The 5,677-nt window shown below is 36.1% G+C and overlaps 1 protein-coding gene across 3 annotated transcripts in view; it reads right to left on the bottom strand.

The window, feature by feature from the left end:
• Positions 1-5,677, bottom strand: part of LOC108974162 (transcription factor CP2) — a 56,042-nt gene that overhangs the window by 35,491 nt on the left and 14,874 nt on the right. The window lies entirely within an intron of this gene.

Genomic DNA, 5,677 nt, shown 5'->3' with positions numbered 1-5,677 from the left:
TAAAAAAAAAAAAAATAAGCGGATATTTATTCCTGTAGACCAATTTATAAATAAAGAACATTTTATAATCTTTGACCTTGCAAGAATCAAAGCCAAGGAAATATTTAAAGTTTAAAACGTCAACTAAAGGATCGAAATAACTCTTACTCTGACCGACATATTTGGCATAAAGTTTGTTAAAAAAACGAAAATTATTATATGGTACATACATATATAGTGGAAGTTGGGGGTAGAAGCGACCCGATTTTATCTATTTTTCGGAATAAAACATATAGTAAAGTCATCCGTATGTTCGAAAATCCTGATATTACATACATATATAGTACCTAAGTTCAATTTTTTTCCAATTTTATCTATTTTTGGCAGTGGAATTAAAAATTGTACTATATGAGATGTAGACGTGGTTGTTGTCGGATTTCATCACATTTTTCACACTGCGAAGTATGAAGAACGAAACGCACTAAATTTTGTCGGGTACCGAGATATGGGGTTTTACCAAAAAGTAGGCGGTACCACGCCCATCGTCCAATCTTCATAGCAGCGGAGTTATCTTCCGATTTCACCCATTTTCGCACTCTCGATTGAAGTTCTTATAAGATTGCCACTCAGCAAATTCGGTTGTTGCTAAACTTGTTAGAGGGCGGGACCACGCCCACTTTTTCAAAACCCGTTAGGTGAACAAAACTATAATACTCTGTAGCAACAGGTTGCCAGAGTATACAAACTTGTTTGTATTTAAATTTAATGCAGTTTTGTTCACACATGACTTATTAAAAAATTGTGTGGTGTTTTTTAGAAATCTCATTAATATTTTTCAAATTCAAAGAAGAAACCACTTTTCAATCCAAGAAAAACTAAAAAAAAATATTTAAAAAGGGATCATATATGTATGTTTATCACTATATACTGTAATCAAACTCTTACTTTCAAAAACACACATTAAAAAATGTTTGCATTGAGCGAAAGAAAACATCCACTGTGATTCTCTCAATGTAATATTTACAGATGAATCAACGTTTGTATAGTTCACCAATTGGAGAGGTTTGGTCAAGAAAAGACAAACATGTATTCAAAAACTCTCATGACGTGCTTCACAGAAAACTTGAACCTGAAACCTGAAGTCAGGTGAAATTCTAGATACTAGGTACTGCAAGAAAGAAAGCCATATTGTTTTTTTAGATCGGCCAGCAGATCGGCTAGTGCAGTTTGCAGAGCTGCTGAAAACAGATATGCCTACTGTCATTGACAGTAATACTATAAACTTTTATTAAATAATTCTTTAGAATCATGTTTCCCATACTTACAAAATGCTTTGCGAATTTACTTATCTCTCATGATCACTAACTGCAGTGGCGAACTTTCTTTTTCAACATTAAAACGTATTAAAAATGAATTAAGGAACACGATGGCCAAAGAACGTCTTAATGTTCTCACTTTGTTGAATATAGAGCATGACTTGCTTAAAGAAGTCGATATTGAAAGTATTATCTCTAAATTTGCCTATAATAAATACAGAAAAGTTTATTTGTAACAATTTTGTTTTATTTAGTACCCTAAACTTGAGAACATATAGCAAACCAAGGGCCACTTGACAGAATTTGCTACAGGCTTCGCGCTAGTTTAATCCGGCACTGGAAGGAGGTAAACAAAGCAAGATTATATGGGACACGCGATATTGATCCCTATAGTGAACTAAATCCACTAAGCTCAAACTTGCACATGCCCATCATATTTAAACAAAAACAACAACGATTTTAAGAATCGAAAAGTTCCGAATAAACATGTTCTTGTTTATTTTCAAATTGTGTTAAAATAGTTTGTTGAAGTAAAGGAAGATCGACCCTTTTTACTAATAAATACAACTCTGTAATATCATATGTTTATGCTGAATTAATGAATAAATATGTCCTCTCTCTTCTGGTTTGTATTTCACGCTAAACAGGTTGTTTTATTCTACTGTGTTAAATTATATCCCAACTTTAACAGGTTGTGGGCCTTTGACACAAAATAAAAAAGAAAATATTTCGGGAATTGTGTAAAGTAAACGTTTTCGTATCTGGTAAACGCGGATTGATTATTTTTAACGAAATAATTTAGGATTTTGTTGCTTGAAAAAATGGCGACAAACGCGGTAGCTTTCCCGTTCGAAAAATTGAAGGGGCGTGAAAATTTTGACATTTGGAAGCGCCACGCGAAATCATATCTAGTGATAAAAAACTSCTGGAGGGTAGTTGAAAAAGAACTACCTGCAGAAATTTCGGACAAAGATAAAGAATGCGATGAGCGTGCATTGGCTGAAACAACATTAATGATAGAACCGAATAACTTTTCTTATATTGCCACAGCTGAAACGGCATATCAAGCGTTGAATGCATTGTTCTCCACATATGAAGACACGGGTCTTACGCGGAAGGTACAACTTTTAAAGCATTTAGTGCAGTGCAAGCTTAGTGACTATGTATCAGTGCAAGAATATGTGAATGCTGTTGTGATCACGTCACTTAAAGTCAAAAACGCTGGTCTCAATATAGACGATGAACTGACAGCTACTTAATGGTAGCAGGCCTATCGAACGAATTTCGCCCACTCGTACTTGCCGTTGAAAATATAAAAGAGAAACTCGTCATCGATAGTGTAAAAAATCTTTTGTTGCAAGATGTAAAATTTGATAATTCAAATAAGAGTGGTGAGAATGTACTATATTCGAAAGAAAAATGAAATTCGAAAGTGAGTTCTAATAAGTTTCGATGTCATTCTTGTAAGAAAATTGGTCATTTTGCTCGAGATTGTCCTAATAACACTAAGCAAAATTATAACAATACAAAAAACAAAAATATTCTTTTTGCATCTTTACTTTCCCACGACATTCGTAATAAAGATGATTGCTTTGTTGATTCTGGTGCTACTTCATATATGACAAAAAATCTTGAAATGATTGTAAATGAAATGAAGATAGAAAATAAAAACATTCTAACAGCAAATAATGAAGTAATTAAAGTTAACTCAAAAGGTGAATATGTGCTTATTTGCTAATAAAAGAAAGACAAATGCTGTTGTAAAAAACGGTGAGTATGTGCCGGAGTTATGTGTAAAATGGAAACAAATACCGTTAATACCGTTAATACATACGGAGAAATGCATAGTATGTGTGAAAGGAAAGCAAACGCGTGCATCCTTTAAAAGCAGTGTACTCGGGCAGAAAATTTTCTCGATTTAATACATTCGGATGTAATGGGTCCATTTTCGGTAAAATCGTTTTCTGGTGTTCGTTTTCTGTTGACATTCGTAGATGATTTTTCGCACAAGCTGTTTGTGGTGCCAATCAAGCACAAATCAATGTTCGCGAAAAATAAAGGTGTTTAGATCGGACAATGGCACCGAGTATGTGCCATTTAAAAAAAAAATTTGGGTTGTGTTTAGTATCGCGCCGGTTAATTTTGGCTCACCGTACCTAAACGAGAGAACCAAATGGAAAATTTTAAACACGCATGTATGCTTAAATTATCGAACTTTGTTTTAAAATATATTTTATAAAAATCGGTTCACAAATTTTTCCACAAATTCACACAAAAATGCTATTTTTTGCAAAATTCTAAATATATGCTAGTGTATTTTCATCTGTTGTGCATGGTACCAAACCAATTATGGATACATTTTCACGCACATATATTACTTATGAATTATAAAAACCACTAGTAATGTTTTTAATTAGTTTGATTGTTAATTTCTTTGTTAATCTTTAAATAAAATATACCTTTTTCTGCATTGAGTTCAATAATGCGAAAAACCAAAATGACTGCCTAATTTGAACTGTCAATTTACCGAGAAAGCACGAACAAAAGGGAATAAATTAAACCGACTTAGCAATAAATGTATGAAGAGAACGCGAAAAGGTGTTGAATGCTAAAATACTGTGGATGGCGTAGCCGGTGTTGGACCGGCCAGGGTTATTTTTTTAAAGCGCAGCCGAAGGCCGCCAGTACGGAAAGGAGTTCTACGCGAAAGAACCCTGAACACCCCGGTGTGGATCGACCAGGGTTATTTTTTTGAAGCGCGTCCGAAGGCCGCCTTTGCGAAAAGGAATGAAATGCTAAAATACTGTGGAGGAAATCCCGGTAAAGCACTATTTTACAAATTTAAGTATAAAACAAATTAAGGCTTTATATTTCTTAACGATTTCAATATACCATCTAATATGTGTGCTGGGAAGCATAACGGTACTTTTCATATGTTTACCCATATTTAAAAATTTGAAGTTACGCAAAATACGTTTTCCGTGTTATTCGGCGTTATTGAAATTAAAAATATTATTATAAAACAATGAGCGAAATTGCAAAAGGTGAGTAATAATAAAAATAATAAGACATTGTAATATTGGAATATATTATTTTTTTTTCAGGAACGCGGTCCACACGGTTTGAGTGGAGCCTTATGCGTGTTGGCACCGAGCTGCGCGCGCATGAACAAGGAGTCCGTTTTGCGGAGGAAAATGGCCTAATACCGAGCGAGCGAGCAAATGTGCCCTGTACACAAGGTCCCAAAGACTATACGGAAAGGGGGCAAATTTGGGTATTTTGTGTGCTACAGGGGCACGTGCACAAAAAAGCCACGTGTTTCTGTAACCATCGGGACATGGTTTGAAAAAGTCCGCATCAGTGTCCCTCAGGTATACTTTTTGATGTACTGCTTTGCGTGTCGTATGTCCCGCGAACAAATATTGCGCGAGGACCATACAAATGAAGGGAAAMCTTTGTCATCTGCAACAATAACAGACTGGTATAGTTATTGCCGAGAGGCCGTGGTAATATACCAGTTGGACCACCAATATGAACAAGGAAAAATTGGTGGTCCGGGAAAAATTGTTCAGATCGACGAGAGTAAATTTGGGCGGCGGAAGTACAACAAAGGTAATACTATTTCCTTATACAATGAATTTAACTCTAATAAGGTTTTTTTTTTAGATTTTAGGCAGACGCGTAGAGGGACACTGGGTTATTGGGATGATTGAAAATGGTAGCGAGGACATACGCCTCGAAGTATGTCCTGACAATCTTCGAACAGCGGACATTTTAATCCCATTGATCCAGAAGCACGTGGCTGAAGGAAGCATAGTTCGGACGGACTGCTGGCGGGCATATGACGCATTACCAAATTTTGGGTACGTCCACCAAAAAGTGAATCACAGCGACGACACCAACCCTTTCGTTTCCGAAGATGGTATTCGTACGCAGCGGATTGAGTCGCAATGGCGCGTAGTAAAACGTTTCTTTTACGAAGACAACTATAATCACACCGCCAACTTCGCCGACGTCATCGTCGAATATATGTGGCGGCGATCTATTCAAAAACAAGGAAAAGATGCCTTTGTACATTGCACTGAATCATTTTGGCTTTCTTTATTTTGATTTCTTGTCCATACAAAAATGTTGGCTGGGTTGCATTGGTTTCAGTTTGTATGGAAAAATGAGCAAAAACACTGATTTTTGGTCATTTTCGAAGGCCTGCCTACAGGTCCATAGGCGCTCTAGGGGGGGGTTTATTAAAAAGTTCGATCCTTCCTCTTTCCAATAAGGGGTCGGGAGAGGGGTAGCCGAAATCGGTTGAGTACTTCCTAAGATATGGTTTTTGGTCCATAAGTGGGCGACGCCACGCCCATTTTCAATTTAAAAAAAAACCT

This window comes from Bactrocera latifrons, unplaced genomic scaffold, assembly GCF_001853355.1.
Source record: "Bactrocera latifrons isolate USDA-ARS-PBARC rearing strain unplaced genomic scaffold, ASM185335v1 scaffold_530, whole genome shotgun sequence".
Classification (NCBI taxonomy): domain Eukaryota; kingdom Metazoa; phylum Arthropoda; class Insecta; order Diptera; family Tephritidae; genus Bactrocera; species Bactrocera latifrons.
Note: the sequence above shows the minus strand (reverse complement) of the source record. Positions and strands in the feature narration are given on the sequence as shown.